The sequence below is a fragment of the Lissotriton vulgaris genome, chromosome 5, assembly GCF_964263255.1.
Source record: "Lissotriton vulgaris chromosome 5, aLisVul1.2, whole genome shotgun sequence".
Taxonomy (NCBI): domain Eukaryota; kingdom Metazoa; phylum Chordata; class Amphibia; order Caudata; family Salamandridae; genus Lissotriton; species Lissotriton vulgaris.
The window spans coordinates 737,271,872-737,294,515 of NC_141693.1; positions in this window are offsets into that span (position 1 = coordinate 737,271,872).

Genomic DNA, 22,644 nt, shown 5'->3' on the forward strand with positions numbered 1-22,644 from the left:
GGAATAATAAAATCAATGAATAGCATATTTACCATCCTCATTTTAGCCAATTTCTACCAGTTCAGCAATAGTAAAGTTGAGACTCTTCTGCTCAAACGTACGTTCATACAAATTCAGAAGTCTCAAAAAATGCCCCAATTTCTTTCATCTTAACATTTTAGTTTGCAGTAGGGCATCCTGTCTACCCTACTACTCATTTAATTACCAAGAAGAATGTATCCTACTGTTTAACAGGCAACAGAGTGGCCCTCATGTCAGACAACATCTTGTTTTTGCTTTATGATGTCAGCTTGCTAGGCAACAGAGCTCAGGTCAGACAACATTCTTGCTTTAGCTTTATGATGTCAGAGCACCAGTGGACCAATTGTTCTTGTGGGAGCTGACCACACAGGAGGATGAGATTTCAGAAGTTATGCAGTAGGTTACTATCTGTGTTTGTAAGGCAAGTAGGAGGGGGAATGGTAAAGGACGCTGAACCACTCAAAGCATAGGGGCCTTTTTGAAAGTGGGCTGGGGATACAAAAATAGAGATTATCCCTGACACCAATCCATCTAGAGTGTCAGAGCCCAACATGCAAAGTGCAGGGGAAGTGGTTAAATGAGCTTTCTTCCGTGAGAAGGAAACACTATCGTTCTAAAGTGAGATAGTGCATTTCAACCTCAAAGGCATCAAATTCCTCAAATGGAACATTGCTAGCGCCAGGATCTAAAGCAGGCTTTCGTAGTGTTGAAGGTAGTCAGTTTTTTTTAAATATCATGACCAACACAATGTGATCCATATTACTTCCATATTGACAGAAAATATATTCAGGCACAGGCTCCCACTAGAGGGTAATGAGGACATTCAAATGCGGTGAACGTCTTTTTAATGCCTAAAGGAATGATTGTGAGTTTTACTTACCATATAAATTGATCAAATGATGCCGTATGCCGGAAGACTTGCTTTTTTTTTTTCTTCAGTCTCGGCAATGCAGAGAAATTCTGTGGTGAAACACTGCCCCTGCTGGCCATTCAGTATAATCTGCAGATGGAAAAGTCGACTGTTAGAACAATTTTTACAAAGGGTAAACAGATCAATACTATGGAGTCTATATTATTGTGAAAATCAACAGCTCATTAGAAAATCAAATCCCAATTAGTGTTTTTAACCTCCCATACTTCTTTGAATCCCACGCCTCACTTGCTAACACTCTCTAAACAATTGTAGCACATACATTGGGACACAGATATATTGATCTTTTTGCCAGCCAAGTGGCAGTGAACCCTTCTGAATTCATTTGTTTTAGGATATGGTACCCTGGTAGAAATTAAGCCAGCTGATAAGTTGAGAGAGGAAGGGTTATGCTACAGTTAATGGGAATAATAAAATCAATGAATAGCATATTTACCATCCTCATTTTAGCCAATTTCTACCAGTTCAGCAATAGTAAAGTTGAGACTCTTCTGCTCAAACGTACGTTCATACAAATTCAGAAGTCTCAAAAAATGCCCCAATTTCTTTCATCTTAACATCTTAGTTTGCAGTAGGGCATCCTGTCTACCCTACTACTCATTTAATTACCAAGAAGAATGTATCCTACTGTTTAATAGGCAACAGAGTGGCCCTCATGTCAGACAACATCTTGTTTTTGCTTTATGATGTCAGCTTGCTAGGCAACAGAGTGGCCCTCAGGTCAGACAACATTCTTGCTTTAGCTTTATGATGTCAGAGCACCAGTGGACCAATTGTTCTTGTGGGAGCTGACCACACAGGAGGATGAGATTTCAGAAGTTATGCAGTAGGTTACTATCTGTGTTTGTAAGGCAAGTAGGAGGGGGAATGGTAAAGGACGCTGAACCACTCAAAGCATAGGGGCCTTTTTGAAAGTGGGCTGGGGATACAAAAATATAGATTATCCCTGACACCAATCCATCTAGAGTGTCAGAGCCCAACATGCAAAGTGCAGGGGAAGTGGTTAAATGAGCTTTCTTCCGTGAGAAGGAAACACTATCGTTCTAAAGTGAGATAGTGCATTTCAACCTCAAAGGCATCAAATTCCTCAAATGGAACATTGCTAGCGCCAGGATCTAAAGCAGGCTTTCGTAGTGTTGAAGGTAGTCAGTTTTTTTTAAATATCATGACCAACACAATGTGATCCATATTACTTCCATATTGACAGAAAATATATTCAGGCACAGGCTCCCACTAGAAGGTAATGAGGACATTCAAATGCGGTGAACGTCTTTTTAATGCCTAAAGGAATGATTGTGAGTTTTACTTACCATATAAATTGATCAAATGATGCCGTATGCCGGAAGACTTGCTTTTTTTTTTTTTCTTCAGTCTCGGCAATGCAGAGAAATTCTGTGGTGAAACACTGCCCCTGCTGGCCATTCAGTATAATCTGCAGATGGAAAAGTCGACTGTTAGAACAATTTTTACAAAGGGTAAACAGATCAATACTATGGAGTCTATATTATTGTGAAAATCAACAGCTCATCAGAAAATCAAATCCCAATTAGTGTTTTTAACCTCCCATACTTCTTTGAATCCCACGCCTCACTTGCTAACACTCTCTAAACAATTGTAGCACATACATTGGGACACAGATATATTGATCTTTTTGCCAGCCAAGTGGCAGTGAACCCTTCTGAATTCATTTGTTTTAGGATATGGTACCCTGGTAGAAATTAAGCCAGCTGATAAGTTGAGAGAGGAAGGGTTATGCTACAGTTAATGGGAATAAAAAAATCAATGAATAGCATATTTACCATCCTCATTTTAGCCAATTTCTACCAGTTCAGCAATAGTAAAGTTGAGACTCTTCTGCTCAAACGTACGTTCATACAAATTCAGAAGTCTCAAAAAATGCCCCAATTTCTTTCATCTTAACATCTTAGTTTGCAGTAGGGCATCCTGTCTACCCTACTACTCATTTAATTACCAAGAAGAATGTATCCTACTGTTTAATAGGCAACAGAGTGGCCCTCATGTCAGACAACATCTTGTTTTTGCTTTATGATGTCAGCTTGCTAGGCAACAGAGTGGCCCTCAGGTCAGACAACATTCTTCCTTTAGCTTTATGATATCAGAGCACCAGTGGACCAATTGTTCTTGTGGGAGCTGACCACACAGGAGGATGAGATTTCAGAAGTTATGCAGTAGGTTACTATCTGTGTTTGTAAGGCAAGTAGGAGGGGGAATGGTAAAGGACGCTGAACCACTCAAAGCATAGGGGCCTTTTTGAAAGTGGGCTGGGGATACAAAAATAGAGATTATCCCTGACACCAATCCATCTAGAGTGTCAGAGCCCAACATGCAAAGTGCAGGGGAAGTGGTTAAATGAGCTTTCTTCCGTGAGAAGGAAACACTATCGTTCTAAAGTGAGATAGTGCATTTCAACCTCAAAGGCATCAAATTCCTCAAATGGAACATTGCTAGCGCCAGGATCTAAAGCAGGCTTTCGTAGTGTTGAAGGTAGTCAGTTTTTTTTAAATATCATGACCAACACAATGTGATCCATATTACTTCCATATTGACAGAAAATATATTCAGGCACAGGCTCCCACTAGAAGGTAATGAGGACATTCAAATGCGGTGAACGTCTTTTTAATGCCTAAAGGAATGATTGTGAGTTTTACTTACCATATAAATTGATCAAATGATGCCGTATGCCGGAAGACTTGCTTTTTATTTTTTTCTTCAGTCTCGGCAATGCAGAGAAATTCTGTGGTGAAACACTGCCCCTGCTGGCCATTCAGTATAATCTGCAGATGGAAAAGTCGACTGTTAGAACAATTTTTACAAAGGGTAAACAGATCAATACTATGGAGTCTATATTATTGTGAAAATCAACAGCTCATCAGAAAATCAAATCCCAATTAGTGTTTTTAACCTCCCATACTTCTTTGAATCCCACGCCTCACTTGCTAACACTCTCTAAACAATTGTAGCACATACATTGGGACACAGATATATTGATCTTTTTGCCAGCCAAGTGGCAGTGAACCCTTCTGAATTCATTTGTTTTAGGATATGGTACCCTGGTAGAAATTAAGCCAGCTGATAAGTTGAGAGAGGAAGGGTTATGCTACAGTTAATGGGAATAATAAAATCAATGAATAGCATATTTACCATCCTCATTTTAGCCAATTTCTACCAGTTCAGCAATAGTAAAGTTGAGACTCTTCTGCTCAAACGTACGTTCATACAAATTCAGAAGTCTCAAAAAATGCCCCAATTTCTTTCATCTTAACATTTTAGTTTGCAGTAGGGCATCCTGTCTACCCTACTACTCATTTAATTACCAAGAAGAATGTATCCTACTGTTTAACAGGCAACAGAGTGGCCCTCATGTCAGACAACATCTTGTTTTTGCTTTATGATGTCAGCTTGCTAGGCAACAGAGCTCAGGTCAGACAACATTCTTGCTTTAGCTTTATGATGTCAGAGCACCAGTGGACCAATTGTTCTTGTGGGAGCTGACCACACAGGAGGATGAGATTTCAGAAGTTATGCAGTAGGTTACTATCTGTGTTTGTAAGGCAAGTAGGAGGGGGAATGGTAAAGGACGCTGAACCACTCAAAGCATAGGGGCCTTTTTGAAAGTGGGCTGGGGATACAAAAATAGAGATTATCCCTGACACCAATCCATCTAGAGTGTCAGAGCCCAACATGCAAAGTGCAGGGGAAGTGGTTAAATGAGCTTTCTTCCGTGAGAAGGAAACACTATCGTTCTAAAGTGAGATAGTGCATTTCAACCTCAAAGGCATCAAATTCCTCAAATGGAACATTGCTAGCGCCAGGATCTAAAGCAGGCTTTCGTAGTGTTGAAGGTAGTCAGTTTTTTTTAAATATCATGACCAACACAATGTGATCCATATTACTTCCATATTGACAGAAAATATATTCAGGCACAGGCTCCCACTAGAGGGTAATGAGGACATTCAAATGCGGTGAACGTCTTTTTAATGCCTAAAGGAATGATTGTGAGTTTTACTTACCATATAAATTGATCAAATGATGCCGTATGCCGGAAGACTTGCTTTTTTTTTTTCTTCAGTCTCGGCAATGCAGAGAAATTCTGTGGTGAAACACTGCCCCTGCTGGCCATTCAGTATAATCTGCAGATGGAAAAGTCGACTGTTAGAACAATTTTTACAAAGGGTAAACAGATCAATACTATGGAGTCTATATTATTGTGAAAATCAACAGCTCATTAGAAAATCAAATCCCAATTAGTGTTTTTAACCTCCCATACTTCTTTGAATCCCACGCCTCACTTGCTAACACTCTCTAAACAATTGTAGCACATACATTGGGACACAGATATATTGATCTTTTTGCCAGCCAAGTGGCAGTGAACCCTTCTGAATTCATTTGTTTTAGGATATGGTACCCTGGTAGAAATTAAGCCAGCTGATAAGTTGAGAGAGGAAGGGTTATGCTACAGTTAATGGGAATAATAAAATCAATGAATAGCATATTTACCATCCTCATTTTAGCCAATTTCTACCAGTTCAGCAATAGTAAAGTTGAGACTCTTCTGCTCAAACGTACGTTCATACAAATTCAGAAGTCTCAAAAAATGCCCCAATTTCTTTCATCTTAACATCTTAGTTTGCAGTAGGGCATCCTGTCTACCCTACTACTCATTTAATTACCAAGAAGAATGTATCCTACTGTTTAATAGGCAACAGAGTGGCCCTCATGTCAGACAACATCTTGTTTTTGCTTTATGATGTCAGCTTGCTAGGCAACAGAGTGGCCCTCAGGTCAGACAACATTCTTGCTTTAGCTTTATGATATCAGAGCACCAGTGGACCAATTGTTCTTGTGGGAGCTGACCACACAGGAGGATGAGATTTCAGAAGTTATGCAGTAGGTTACTATCTGTGTTTGTAAGGCAAGTAGGAGGGGGAATGGTAAAGGACGCTGAACCACTCAAAGCATAGGGGCCTTTTTGAAAGTGGGCTGGGGATACAAAAATAGAGATTATCCCTGACACCAATCCATCTAGAGTGTCAGAGCCCAACATGCAAAGTGCAGGGGAAGTGGTTAAATGAGCTTTCTTCCGTGAGAATCAAACACTATCGTTCTAAAGTGAGATAGTGCATTTCAACCTCAAAGGCAGCAAATTCCTCAAATGGAACATTGCTAGCGCCAGGATCTAAAGCAGGCTTTCGTAGTGTTGAAGGTAGTCAGTTTTTTTTAAATATCATGACCAACACAATGTGATCCATATTACTTCCATATTGACAGAAAATATATTCAGGCACAGGCTCCCAATAGAAGGTAATGAGGACATTCAAATGCTGTGAACGTCTTTTTAATGCCTAAAGGAATGATTGTGAGTTTTACTTACCATATAAATTGGTCAAATGATGCCGTATGCCGGAAGACTTGCTTTTTTTTTTTTCTTCAGTCTCGGCAACGCAGAGAAATTCTGTGGTGAAACACTGCCCCTGCTGGCCATTCGGTATAATCTGCAGATGGAAAAGTCGACTGTTAGAACAATTTTTACAAAGGGTAAACAGATCAATACTATGGAGTCTATATTATTGTGAAAATCAACAGCTCATCAGAAAATCAAATCCCAATTAGTGTTTTTAACCTCCCATACTTCTTTGAATCCCACGCCTCACTTGCTAACACTCTCTAAACAACTGTAGCACATACATTGGGACACAGATATATTGATCTTTTTGCCAGCCAAGTGGCAGTGAACCCTTCTGAATTCATTTGTTTTAGGATATGGTACCCTGGTAGAAATTAAGCCAGCTGATAAGTTGAGAGAGGAAGGGTTATGCTACAGTTAATGGGAATAATAAAATCAATGAATAGCATATTTACCATCCTCATTTTAGCCAATTTCTACCAGTTCAGCAATAGTAAAGTTGAGACTCTTCTGCTCAAACGTACGTTCATACAAATTCAGAAGTCTCAAAAAATGCCCCAATTTCTTTCATCTTAACATTTTAGTTTGCAGTAGGGCATCCTGTCTACCCTACTACTCATTTAATTACCAAGAAGAATGTATCCTACTGTTTAACAGGCAACAGAGTGGCCCTCATGTCAGACAACATCTTGTTTTTGCTTTATGATGTCAGCTTGCTAGGCAACAGAGCTCAGGTCAGACAACATTCTTGCTTTAGCTTTATGATGTCAGAGCACCAGTGGACCAATTGTTCTTGTGGGAGCTGACCACACAGGAGGATGAGATTTCAGAAGTTATGCAGTAGGTTACTATCTGTGTTTGTAAGGCAAGTAGGAGGGGGAATGGTAAAGGACGCTGAACCACTCAAAGCATAGGGGCCTTTTTGAAAGTGGGCTGGGGATACAAAAATAGAGATTATCCCTGACACCAATCCATCTAGAGTGTCAGAGCCCAACATGCAAAGTGCAGGGGAAGTGGTTAAATGAGCTTTCTTCCGTGAGAAGGAAACACTATCGTTCTAAAGTGAGATAGTGCATTTCAACCTCAAAGGCATCAAATTCCTCAAATGGAACATTGCTAGCGCCAGGATCTAAAGCAGGCTTTCGTAGTGTTGAAGGTAGTCAGTTTTTTTTAAATATCATGACCAACACAATGTGATCCATATTACTTCCATATTGACAGAAAATATATTCAGGCACAGGCTCCCACTAGAGGGTAATGAGGACATTCAAATGCGGTGAACGTCTTTTTAATGCCTAAAGGAATGATTGTGAGTTTTACTTACCATATAAATTGATCAAATGATGCCGTATGCCGGAAGACTTGCTTTTTTTTTTTCTTCAGTCTCGGCAATGCAGAGAAATTCTGTGGTGAAACACTGCCCCTGCTGGCCATTCAGTATAATCTGCAGATGGAAAAGTCGACTGTTAGAACAATTTTTACAAAGGGTAAACAGATCAATACTATGGAGTCTATATTATTGTGAAAATCAACAGCTCATTAGAAAATCAAATCCCAATTAGTGTTTTTAACCTCCCATACTTCTTTGAATCCCACGCCTCACTTGCTAACACTCTCTAAACAATTGTAGCACATACATTGGGACACAGATATATTGATCTTTTTGCCAGCCAAGTGGCAGTGAACCCTTCTGAATTCATTTGTTTTAGGATATGGTACCCTGGTAGAAATTAAGCCAGCTGATAAGTTGAGAGAGGAAGGGTTATGCTACAGTTAATGGGAATAATAAAATCAATGAATAGCATATTTACCATCCTCATTTTAGCCAATTTCTACCAGTTCAGCAATAGTAAAGTTGAGACTCTTCTGCTCAAACGTACGTTCATACAAATTCAGAAGTCTCAAAAAATGCCCCAATTTCTTTCATCTTAACATCTTAGTTTGCAGTAGGGCATCCTGTCTACCCTACTACTCATTTAATTACCAAGAAGAATGTATCCTACTGTTTAATAGGCAACAGAGTGGCCCTCATGTCAGACAACATCTTGTTTTTGCTTTATGATGTCAGCTTGCTAGGCAACAGAGTGGCCCTCAGGTCAGACAACATTCTTGCTTTAGCTTTATGATATCAGAGCACCAGTGGACCAATTGTTCTTGTGGGAGCTGACCACACAGGAGGATGAGATTTCAGAAGTTATGCAGTAGGTTACTATCTGTGTTTGTAAGGCAAGTAGGAGGGGGAATGGTAAAGGACGCTGAACCACTCAAAGCATAGGGGCCTTTTTGAAAGTGGGCTGGGGATACAAAAATAGAGATTATCCCTGACACCAATCCATCTAGAGTGTCAGAGCCCAACATGCAAAGTGCAGGGGAAGTGGTTAAATGAGCTTTCTTCCGTGAGAATCAAACACTATCGTTCTAAAGTGAGATAGTGCATTTCAACCTCAAAGGCAGCAAATTCCTCAAATGGAACATTGCTAGCGCCAGGATCTAAAGCAGGCTTTCGTAGTGTTGAAGGTAGTCAGTTTTTTTTAAATATCATGACCAACACAATGTGATCCATATTACTTCCATATTGACAGAAAATATATTCAGGCACAGGCTCCCAATAGAAGGTAATGAGGACATTCAAATGCTGTGAACGTCTTTTTAATGCCTAAAGGAATGATTGTGAGTTTTACTTACCATATAAATTGGTCAAATGATGCCGTATGCCGGAAGACTTGCTTTTTTTTTTTTCTTCAGTCTCGGCAACGCAGAGAAATTCTGTGGTGAAACACTGCCCCTGCTGGCCATTCGGTATAATCTGCAGATGGAAAAGTCGACTGTTAGAACAATTTTTACAAAGGGTAAACAGATCAATACTATGGAGTCTATATTATTGTGAAAATCAACAGCTCATCAGAAAATCAAATCCCAATTAGTGTTTTTAACCTCCCATACTTCTTTGAATCCCACGCCTCACTTGCTAACACTCTCTAAACAACTGTAGCACATACATTGGGACACAGATATATTGATCTTTTTGCCAGCCAAGTGGCAGTGAACCCTTCTGAATTCATTTGTTTTAGGATATGGTACCCTGGTAGAAATTAAGCCAGCTGATAAGTTGAGAGAGGAAGGGTTATGCTACAGTTAATGGGAATAATAAAATCAATGAATAGCATATTTACCATCCTCATTTTAGCCAATTTCTACCAGTTCAGCAATAGTAAAGTTGAGACTCTTCTGCTCAAACGTACGTTCATACAAATTCAGAAGTCTCAAAAAATGCCCCAATTTCTTTCATCTTAACATCTTAGTTTGCAGTAGGGCATCCTGTCTACCCTACTACTCATTTAATTACCAAGAAGAATGTATCCTACTGTTTAATAGGCAACAGAGTGGCCCTCATGTCAGACAACATCTTGTTTTTGCTTTATGATGTCAGCTTGCTAGGCAACAGAGTGGCCCTCAGGTCAGACAACATTCTTGCTTTAGCTTTATGATGTCAGAGCACCAGTGGACCAATTGTTCTTGTGGGAGCTGACCACACAGGAGGATGAGATTTCAGAAGTTATGCAGTAGGTTACTATCTGTGTTTGTAAGGCAAGTAGGAGGGGGAATGGTAAAGGACGCTGAACCACTCAAAGCATAGGGGCCTTTTTGAAAGTGGGCTGGGGATACAAAAATATAGATTATCCCTGACACCAATCCATCTAGAGTGTCAGAGCCCAACATGCAAAGTGCAGGGGAAGTGGTTAAATGAGCTTTCTTCCGTGAGAAGGAAACACTATCGTTCTAAAGTGAGATAGTGCATTTCAACCTCAAAGGCATCAAATTCCTCAAATGGAACATTGCTAGCGCCAGGATCTAAAGCAGGCTTTCGTAGTGTTGAAGGTAGTCAGTTTTTTTTAAATATCATGACCAACACAATGTGATCCATATTACTTCCATATTGACAGAAAATATATTCAGGCACAGGCTCCCACTAGAAGGTAATGAGGACATTCAAATGCGGTGAACGTCTTTTTAATGCCTAAAGGAATGATTGTGAGTTTTACTTACCATATAAATTGATCAAATGATGCCGTATGCCGGAAGACTTGCTTTTTTTTTTTTTCTTCAGTCTCGGCAATGCAGAGAAATTCTGTGGTGAAACACTGCCCCTGCTGGCCATTCAGTATAATCTGCAGATGGAAAAGTCGACTGTTAGAACAATTTTTACAAAGGGTAAACAGATCAATACTATGGAGTCTATATTATTGTGAAAATCAACAGCTCATCAGAAAATCAAATCCCAATTAGTGTTTTTAACCTCCCATACTTCTTTGAATCCCACGCCTCACTTGCTAACACTCTCTAAACAATTGTAGCACATACATTGGGACACAGATATATTGATCTTTTTGCCAGCCAAGTGGCAGTGAACCCTTCTGAATTCATTTGTTTTAGGATATGGTACCCTGGTAGAAATTAAGCCAGCTGATAAGTTGAGAGAGGAAGGGTTATGCTACAGTTAATGGGAATAAAAAAATCAATGAATAGCATATTTACCATCCTCATTTTAGCCAATTTCTACCAGTTCAGCAATAGTAAAGTTGAGACTCTTCTGCTCAAACGTACGTTCATACAAATTCAGAAGTCTCAAAAAATGCCCCAATTTCTTTCATCTTAACATCTTAGTTTGCAGTAGGGCATCCTGTCTACCCTACTACTCATTTAATTACCAAGAAGAATGTATCCTACTGTTTAATAGGCAACAGAGTGGCCCTCATGTCAGACAACATCTTGTTTTTGCTTTATGATGTCAGCTTGCTAGGCAACAGAGTGGCCCTCAGGTCAGACAACATTCTTGCTTTAGCTTTATGATATCAGAGCACCAGTGGACCAACTGTTCTTGTGGGAGCTGACCACACAGGAGGATGAGATTTCAGAAGTTATGCAGTAGGTTACTATCTGTGTTTGTAAGGCAAGTAGGAGGGGGAATGGTAAAGGACGCTGAACCACTCAAAGCATAGGGGCCTTTTTGAAAGTGGGCTGGGGATACAAAAATAGAGATTATCCCTGACACCAATCCATCTAGAGTGTCAGAGCCCAACATGCAAAGTGCAGGGGAAGTGGTTAAATGAGCTTTCTTCCGTGAGAATCAAACACTATCGTTCTAAAGTGAGATAGTGCATTTCAACCTCAAAGGCAGCAAATTCCTCAAATGGAACATTGCTAGCGCCAGGATCTAAAGCAGGCTTTCGTAGTGTTGAAGGTAGTCAGTTTTTTTTAAATATCATGACCAACACAATGTGATCCATATTACTTCCATATTGACAGAAAATATATTCAGGCACAGGCTCCCAATAGAAGGTAATGAGGACATTCAAATGCTGTGAACGTCTTTTTAATGCCTAAAGGAATGATTGTGAGTTTTACTTACCATATAAATTGGTCAAATGATGCCGTATGCCGGAAGACTTGCTTTTTTTTTTTTCTTCAGTCTCGGTAACGCAGAGAAATTCTGTGGTGAAACACTGCCCCTGCTGGCCATTCGGTATAATCTGCAGATGGAAAAGTCCACTGTTAGAACAATTTTTACAAAGGGTAAACAGATCAATACTATGGAGTCTATATTATTGTGAAAATCAACAGCTCATTAGAAAATCAAATCCCAATTAGTGTTTTTAACCTCCCATACTTCTTTGAATCCCACGCCTCACTTGCTAACACTCTCTAAACAACTGTAGCACATACATTGGGACACAGATATATTGATCTTTTTGCCAGCCAAGTGGCAGTGAACCCTTCTGAATTCATTTGTTTTAGGATATGGTACCCTGGTAGAAATTAAGCCAGCTGATAAGTTGAGAGAGGAAGGGTTATGCTACAGTTAATGGGAATAATAAAATCAATGAATAGCATATTTACCATCCTCATTTTAGCCAATTTCTACCAGTTCAGCAATAGTAAAGTTGAGACTCTTCTGCTCAAACGTACGTTCATACAAATTCAGAAGTCTCAAAAAATGCCCCAATTTCTTTCATCTTAACATCTTAGTTTGCAGTAGGGCATCCTGTCTACCCTACTACTCATTTAATTACCAAGAAGAATGTATCCTACTGTTTAATAGGCAACAGAGTGGCCCTCATGTCAGACAACATCTTGTTTTTGCTTTATGATGTCAGCTTGCTAGGCAACAGAGTGGCCCTCAGGTCAGACAACATTCTTGCTTTAGCTTTATGATGTCAGAGCACCAGTGGACCAATTGTTCTTGTGGGAGCTGACCACACAGGAGGATGAGATTTCAGAAGTTATGCAGTAGGTTACTATCTGTGTTTGTAAGGCAAGTAGGAGGGGGAATGGTAAAGGACGCTGAACCACTCAAAGCATAGGGGCCTTTTTGAAAGTGGGCTGGGGATACAAAAATAGAGATTATCCCTGACACCAATCCATCTAGTGTGTCAGAGCCCAACATGCAAAGTGCAGGGGAAGTGGTTAAATGAGCTTTCTTCCGTGAGAAGGAAACACTATCGTTCTAAAGTGAGATAGTGCATTTCAACCTCAAAGGCAGCAAATTCCTCAAATGGAACATTGCTAGCGCCAGGATCTAAAGCAGGCTTTCGTAGTGTTGAAGGTAGTCAGTTTTTTTTAAATATCATGACCAACACAATGTGATCCATATTACTTCCATATTGACAGAAAATATATTCAGGCACAGGCTCCCAATAGAAGGTAATGAGGACATTCAAATGCTGTGAACGTCTTTTTAATGCCTAAAGGAATGATTGTGAGTTTTACTTACCATATAAATTGGTCAAATGATGCCGTATGCCGGAAGACTTGCTTTTTTTTTTTTCTTCAGTCTCGGTAACGCAGAGAAATTCTGTGGTGAAACACTGCCCCTGCTGGCCATTCAGTATAATCTGCAGATGGAAAAGTCGACTGTTAGAACAATTTTTACAAAGGGTAAACAGATCAATACTATGGAGTCTATATTATTGTGAAAATCAACAGCTCATCAGAAAATCAAATCCCAATTAGTGTTTTTAACCTCCCATACTTCTTTGAATCCCACGCCTCACTTGCTAACACTCTCTAAACAATTGTAGCACATACATTGGGACACAGATATATTGATCTTTTTGCCAGCCAAGTGGCAGTGAACCCTTCTGAATTCATTTGTTTTAGGATATGGTACCCTGGTAGAAATTAAGCCAGCTGATAAGTTGAGAGAGGAAGGGTTATGCTACAGTTAATGGGAATAATAAAATCAATGAATAGCATATTTACCATCCTCATTTTAGCCAATTTCTACCAGTTCAGCAATAGTAAAGTTGAGACTCTTCTGCTCAAACGTACGTTCATACAAATTCAGAAGTCTCAAAAAATGCCCCAATTTCTTTCATCTTAACATCTTAGTTTGCAGTAGGGCATCCTGTCTACCCTACTACTCATTTAATTACCAAGAAGAATGTATCCTACTGTTTAATAGGCAACAGAGTGGCCCTCATGTCAGACAACATCTTGTTTTTGCTTTATGATGTCAGCTTGCTAGGCAACAGAGTGGCCCTCAGGTCAGACAACATTCTTGCTTTAGCTTTATGATATCAGAGCACCAGTGGACCAATTGTTCTTGTGGGAGCTGACCACACAGGAGGATGAGATTTCAGAAGTTATGCAGTAGGTTACTATCTGTGTTTGTAAGGCAAGTAGGAGGGGGAATGGTAAAGGACGCTGAACCACTCAAAGCATAGGGGCCTTTTTGAAAGTGGGCTGGGGATACAAAAATAGAGATTATCCCTGACACCAATCCATCTAGAGTGTCAGAGCCCAACATGCAAAGTGCAGGGGAAGTGGTTAAATGAGCTTTCTTCCGTGAGAATCAAACACTATCGTTCTAAAGTGAGATAGTGCATTTCAACCTCAAAGGCAGCAAATTCCTCAAATGGAACATTGCTAGCGCCAGGATCTAAAGCAGGCTTTCGTAGTGTTGAAGGTAGTCAGTTTTTTTTAAATATCATGACCAACACAATGTGATCCATATTACTTCCATATTGACAGAAAATATATTCAGGCACAGGCTCCCAATAGAAGGTAATGAGGACATTCAAATGCTGTGAACGTCTTTTTAATGCCTAAAGGAATGATTGTGAGTTTTACTTACCATATAAATTGGTCAAATGATGCCGTATGCCGGAAGACTTGCTTTTTTTTTTTTCTTCAGTCTCGGCAATGCAGAGAAATTCTGTGGTGAAACACTGCCCCTGCTGGCCATTCAGTATAATCTGCAGATGGAAAAGTCGACTGTTAGAACAATTTTTACAAAGGGTAAACAGATCAATACTATGGAGTCTATATTATTGTGAAAATCAACAGCTCATCAGAAAATCAAATCCCAATTAGTGTTTTTAACCTCCCATACTTCTTTGAATCCCACGCCTCACTTGCTAACACTCTCTAAACAATTGTAGCACATACATTGGGACACAGATATATTGATCTTTTTGCCAGCCAAGTGGCAGTGAACCCTTCTGAATTCATTTGTTTTAGGATATGGTACCCTGGTAGAAATTAAGCCAGCTGATAAGTTGAGAGAGGAAGGGTTATGCTACAGTTAATGGGAATAAAAAAATCAATGAATAGCATATTTACCATCCTCATTTTAGCCAATTTCTACCAGTTCAGCAATAGTAAAGTTGAGACTCTTCTGCTCAAACGTACGTTCATACAAATTCAGAAGTCTCAAAAAATGCCCCAATTTCTTTCATCTTAACATCTTAGTTTGCAGTAGGGCATCCTGTCTACCCTACTACTCATTTAATTACCAAGAAGAATGTATCCTACTGTTTAATAGGCAACAGAGTGGCCCTCATGTCAGACAACATCTTGTTTTTGCTTTATGATGTCAGCTTGCTAGGCAACAGAGTGGCCCTCAGGTCAGACAACATTCTTGCTTTAGCTTTATGATATCAGAGCACCAGTGGACCAACTGTTCTTGTGGGAGCTGACCACACAGGAGGATGAGATTTCAGAAGTTATGCAGTAGGTTACTATCTGTGTTTGTAAGGCAAGTAGGAGGGGGAATGGTAAAGGACGCTGAACCACTCAAAGCATAGGGGCCTTTTTGAAAGTGGGCTGGGGATACAAAAATAGAGATTATCCCTGACACCAATCCATCTAGAGTGTCAGAGCCCAACATGCAAAGTGCAGGGGAAGTGGTTAAATGAGCTTTCTTCCGTGAGAATCAAACACTATCGTTCTAAAGTGAGATAGTGCATTTCAACCTCAAAGGCAGCAAATTCCTCAAATGGAACATTGCTAGCGCCAGGATCTAAAGCAGGCTTTCGTAGTGTTGAAGGTAGTCAGTTTTTTTTAAATATCATGACCAACACAATGTGATCCATATTACTTCCATATTGACAGAAAATATATTCAGGCACAGGCTCCCAATAGAAGGTAATGAGGACATTCAAATGCTGTGAACGTCTTTTTAATGCCTAAAGGAATGATTGTGAGTTTTACTTACCATATAAATTGGTCAAATGATGCCGTATGCCGGAAGACTTGCTTTTTTTTTTTTCTTCAGTCTCGGTAACGCAGAGAAATTCTGTGGTGAAACACTGCCCCTGCTGGCCATTCGGTATAATCTGCAGATGGAAAAGTCCACTGTTAGAACAATTTTTACAAAGGGTAAACAGATCAATACTATGGAGTCTATATTATTGTGAAAATCAACAGCTCATTAGAAAATCAAATCCCAATTAGTGTTTTTAACCTCCCATACTTCTTTGAATCCCACGCCTCACTTGCTAACACTCTCTAAACAACTGTAGCACATACATTGGGACACAGATATATTGATCTTTTTGCCAGCCAAGTGGCAGTGAACCCTTCTGAATTCATTTGTTTTAGGATATGGTACCCTGGTAGAAATTAAGCCAGCTGATAAGTTGAGAGAGGAAGGGTTATGCTACAGTTAATGGGAATAATAAAATCAATGAATAGCATATTTACCATCCTCATTTTAGCCAATTTCTACCAGTTCAGCAATAGTAAAGTTGAGACTCTTCTGCTCAAACGTACGTTCATACAAATTCAGAAGTCTCAAAAAATGCCCCAATTTCTTTCATCTTAACATCTTAGTTTGCAGTAGGGCATCCTGTCTACCCTACTACTCATTTAATTACCAAGAAGAATGTATCCTACTGTTTAATAGGCAACAGAGTGGCCCTCATGTCAGACAACATCTTGTTTTTGCTTTATGATGTCAGCTTGCTAGGCAACAGAGTGGCCCTCAGGTCAGACAACATTCTTGCTTTAGCTTTATGATGTCAGAGCACCAGTGGACCAATTGTTCTTGTGGGAGCTGACCACACAGGAGGATGAGATTTCAGAAGTTATGCAGTAGGTTACTATCTGTGTTTGTAAGGCAAGTAGGAGGGGGAATGGTAAAGGACGCTGAACCACTCAAAGCATAGGGGCCTTTTTGAAAGTGGGCTGGGGATACAAAAATAGAGATTATCCCTGACACCAATCCATCTAGTGTGTCAGAGCCCAACATGCAAAGTGCAGGGGAAGTGGTTAAATGAGCTTTCTTCCGTGAGAAGGAAACACTATCGTTCTAAAGTGAGATAGTGCATTTCAACCTCAAAGGCAGCAAATTCCTCAAATGGAACATTGCTAGCGCCAGGATCTAAAGCAGGCTTTCGTAGTGTTGAAGGTAGTCAGTTTTTTTTAAATATCATGACCAACACAATGTGATCCATATTACTTCCATATTGACAGAAAATATATTCAGGCACAGGCTCCCAATAGAAGGTAATGAGGACATTCAAATGCTGTGAACGTCTTTTTAATGCCTAAAGGAATGATTGTGAGTTTTACTTACCATATAAATTGGTCAAATGATGCCGTATGCCGGAAGACTTGCTTTTTTTTTTTTCTTCAGTCTCGGTAACGCAGAGAAATTCTGTGGTGAAACACTGCCCCTGCTGGCCATTCAGTATAATCTGCAGATGGAAAAGTCGACTGTTAGAACAATTTTTACAAAGGGTAAACAGATCAATACTATGGAGTCTATATTATTGTGAAAATCAACAGCTCATCAGAAAATCAAATCCCAATTAGTGTTTTTAACCTCCCATACTTCTTTGAATCCCACGCCTCACTTGCTAACACTCTCTAAACAATTGTAGCACATACATTGGGACACAGATATATTGATCTTTTTGCCAGCCAAGTGGCAGTGAACCCTTCTGAATTCATTTGTTTTAGGATATGGTACCCTGGTAGAAATTAAGCCAGCTGATAAGTTGAGAGAGGAAGGGTTATGCTACAGTTAATGGGAATAATAAAATCAATGAATAGCATATTTACCATCCTCATTTTAGCCAATTTCTACCAGTTCAGCAATAGTAAAGTTGAGACTCTTCTGCTCAAACGTACGTTCATACAAATTCAGAAGTCTCAAAAAATGCCCCAATTTCTTTCATCTTAACATCTTAGTTTGCAGTAGGGCATCCTGTCTACCCTACTACTCATTTAATTACCAAGAAGAATGTATCCTACTGTTTAATAGGCAACAGAGTGGCCCTCATGTCAGACAACATCTTGTTTTTGCTTTATGATGTCAGCTTGCTAGGCAACAGAGTGGCCCTCAGGTCAGACAACATTCTTGCTTTAGCTTTATGATGTCAGAGCACCAGTGGACCAATTGTTCTTGTGGGAGCTGACCACACAGGAGGATGAGATTTCAGAAGTTATGCAGTAGGTTACTATCTGTGTTTGTAAGGCAAGTAGGAGGGGGAATGGTAAAGGACGCTGAACCACTCAAAGCATAGGGGCCTTTTTGAAAGTGGGCTGGGGATACAAAAATAGAGATTATCCCTGACACCAATCCATCTAGAGTGTCAGAGCCCAACATGCAAAGTTCAGGGGAAGTGGTTAAATGAGCTTTCTTCCGTGAGAAGGAAACACTATCGTTCTAAAGTGAGATAGTGCATTTCAACCTCAAAGGCATCAAATTCCTCAAATGGAACATTGCTAGCGCCAGGATCTAAAGCAGGCTTTCGTAGTGTTGAAGGTAGTCAGTTTTTTTTAAATATCATGACCAACACAATGTGATCCATATTACTTCCATATTGACAGAAAATATATTCAGGCACAGGCTCCCACTAGAGGGTAATGAGGACATTCAAATGCGGTGAACGTCTTTTTAATGCCTAAAGGAATGATTGTGAGTTTTACTTACCATATAAATTGATCAAATGATGCCGTATGCCGGAAGACTTGCTTTTTTTTTTTTTCTTCAGTCTCGGCAATGCAGAGAAATTCTGTGGTGAAACACTGCCCCTGCTGGCCATTCAGTATAATCTGCAGATGGAAAAGTCGACTGTTAGAACAATTTTTACAAAGGGTAAACAGATCAATACTATGGAGTCTATATTATTGTGAAAATCAACAGCTCATTAGAAAATCAAATCCCAATTAGTGTTTTTAACCTCCCATACTTCTTTGAATCCCACGCCTCACTTGCTAACACTCTCTAAACAATTGTAGCACATACATTGGGACACAGATATATTGATCTTTTTGCCAGCCAAGTGGCAGTGAACCCTTCTGAATTCATTTGTTTTAGGATATGGTACCCTGGTAGAAATTAAGCCAGCTGATAAGTTGAGAGAGGAAGGGTTATGCTACAGTTAATGGGAATAATAAAATCAATGAATAGCATATTTACCATCCTCATTTTAGCCAATTTCTACCAGTTCAGCAATAGTAAAGTTGAGACTCTTCTGCTCAAACGTACGTTCATACAAATTCAGAAGTCTCAAAAAATGCCCCAATTTCTTTCATCTTAACATCTTAGTTTGCAGTAGGGCATCCTGTCTACCCTACTACTCATTTAATTACCAAGAAGAATGTATCCTACTGTTTAATAGGCAACAGAGTGGCCCTCATGTCAGACAACATCTTGTTTTTGCTTTATGATGTCAGCTTGCTAGGCAACAGAGTGGCCCTCAGGTCAGACAACATTCTTGCTTTAGCTTTATGATATCAGAGCACCAGTGGACCAATTGTTCTTGTGGGAGCTGACCACACAGGAGGATGAGATTTCAGAAGTTATGCAGTAGGTTACTATCTGTGTTTGTAAGGCAAGTAGGAGGGGGAATGGTAAAGGACGCTGAACCACTCAAAGCATAGGGGCCTTTTTGAAAGTGGGCTGGGGATACAAAAATAGAGATTATCCCTGACACCAATCCATCTAGAGTGTCAGAGCCCAACATGCAAAGTGCAGGGGAAGTGGTTAAATGAGCTTTCTTCCGTGAGAATCAAACACTATCGTTCTAAAGTGAGATAGTGCATTTCAACCTCAAAGGCATAAAAATTCCTCAAATGGAACATTGCTAGCGCCAGGATCTAAAGCAGGCTTTCGTAGTGTTGAAGGTAGTCAGTTTTTTTAAATATCATGACCAACACAATGTGATCCATATTACTTCCATATTGACAGAAAATATATTCAGGCACAGGCTCCCACTAGAAGGTAATGAGGACATTCAAATGCGGTGAACGTCTTTTTAATGCCTAAAGGAATGATTGTGAGTTTTACTTACCATATAAATTGATCAAATGATGCCGTATGCCGGAAGACTTGCTTTTTATTTTTTTCTTCAGTCTCGGCAATGCAGAGAAATTCTGTGGTGAAACACTGCCCCTGCTGGCCATTCAGTATAATCTGCAGATGGAAAAGTCGACTGTTAGAACAATTTTTACAAAGGGTAAACAGATCAATACTATGGAGTCTATATTATTGTGAAAATCAACAGCTCATCAGAAAATCAAATCCCAATTAGTGTTTTTAACCTCCCATACTTCTTTGAATCCCACGCCTCACTTGCTAACACTCTCTAAACAATTGTAGCACATACATTGGGACACAGATATATTGATCTTTTTGCCAGCCAAGTGGCAGTGAACCCTTCTGAATTCATTTGTTTTAGGATATGGTACCCTGGTAGAAATTAAGCCAGCTGATAAGTTGAGAGAGGAAGGGTTATGCTACAGTTAATGGGAATAATAAAATCAATGAATAGCATATTTACCATCCTCATTTTAGCCAATTTCTACCAGTTCAGCAATAGTAAAGTTGAGACTCTTCTGCTCAAACGTACGTTCATACAAATTCAGAAGTCTCAAAAAATGCCCCAATTTCTTTCATCTTAACATCTTAGTTTGCAGTAGGGCATCCTGTCTACCCTACTACTCATTTAATTACCAAGAAGAATGTATCCTACTGTTTAATAGGCAACAGAGTGGCCCTCATGTCAGACAACATCTTGTTTTTGCTTTATGATGTCAGCTTGCTAGGCAACAGAGTGGCCCTCAGGTCAGACAACATTCTTGCTTTAGCTTTATGATGTCAGAGCACCAGTGGACCAATTGTTCTTGTGGGAGCTGACCACACAGGAGGATGAGATTTCAGAAGTTATGCAGTAGGTTACTATCTGTGTTTGTAAGGCAAGTAGGAGGGGGAATGGTAAAGGACGCTGAACCACTCAAAGCATAGGGGCCTTTTTGAAAGTGGGCTGGGGATACAAAAATAGAGATTATCCCTGACACCAATCCATCTAGAGTGTCAGAGCCCAACATGCAAAGTGCAGGGGAAGTGGTTAAATGAGCTTTCTTCCGTGAGAAGGAAACACTATCGTTCTAAAGTGAGATAGTGCATTTCAACCTCAAAGGCATCAAATTCCTCAAATGGAACATTGCTAGCGCCAGGATCTAAAGCAGGCTTTCGTAGTGTTGAAGGTAGTCAGTTTTTTTTAAATATCATGACCAACACAATGTGATCCATATTACTTCCATATTGACAGAAAATATATTCAGGCACAGGCTCCCACTAGAGGGTAATGAGGACATTCAAATGCGGTGAACGTCTTTTTAATGCCTAAAGGAATGATTGTGAGTTTTACTTACCATATAAATTGATCAAATGATGCCGTATGCCGGAAGACTTGCTTTTTTTTTTTTTCTTCAGTCTCGGCAATGCAGAGAAATTCTGTGGTGAAACACTGCCCCTGCTGGCCATTCAGTATAATCTGCAGATGGAAAAGTCGACTGTTAGAACAATTTTTACAAAGGGTAAACAGATCAATACTATGGAGTCTATATTATTGTGAAAATCAACAGCTCATTAGAAAATCAAATCCCAATTAGTGTTTTTAACCTCCCATACTTCTTTGAATCCCACGCCTCACTTGCTAACACTCTCTAAACAATTGTAGCACATACATTGGGACACAGATATATTGATCTTTTTGCCAGCCAAGTGGCAGTGAACCCTTCTGAATTCATTTGTTTTAGGATATGGTACCCTGGTAGAAATTAAGCCAGCTGATAAGTTGAGAGAGGAAGGGTTATGCTACAGTTAATGGGAATAATAAAATCAATGAATAGCATATTTACCATCCTCATTTTAGCCAATTTCTACCAGTTCAGCAATAGTAAAGTTGAGACTCTTCTGCTCAAACGTACGTTCATACAAATTCAGAAGTCTCAAAAAATGCCCCAATTTCTTTCATCTTAACATCTTAGTTTGCAGTAGGGCATCCTGTCTACCCTACTACTCATTTAATTACCAAGAAGAATGTATCCTACTGTTTAATAGGCAACAGAGTGGCCCTCATGTCAGACAACATCTTGTTTTTGCTTCATGATGTCAGCTTGCTAGGCAACAGAGTGGCCCTCAGGTCAGACAACATTCTTGCTTTAGCTTTATGATATCAGAGCACCAGTGGACCAATTGTTCTTGTGGGAGCTGACCACACAGGAGGATGAGATTTCAGAAGTTATGCAGTAGGTTACTATCTGTGTTTGTAAGGCAAGTAGGAGGGGGAATGGTAAAGGACGCTGAACCACTCAAAGCATAGGGGCCTTTTTGAAAGTGGGCTGGGGATACAAAAATAGAGATTATCCCTGACACCAATCCATCTAGAGTGTCAGAGCCCAACATGCAAAGTGCAGGGGAAGTGGTTAAATGAGCTTTCTTCCGTGAGAATCAAACACTATCGTTCTAAAGTGAGATAGTGCATTTCAACCTCAAAGGCAGCAAATTCCTCAAATGGAACATTGCTAGCGCCAGGATCTAAAGCAGGCTTTCGTAGTGTTGAAGGTAGTCAGTTTTTTTTAAATATCATGACCAACACAATGTGATCCATATTACTTCCATATTGACAGAAAATATATTCAGGCACAGGCTCCCAATAGAAGGTAATGAGGACATTCAAATGCTGTGAAC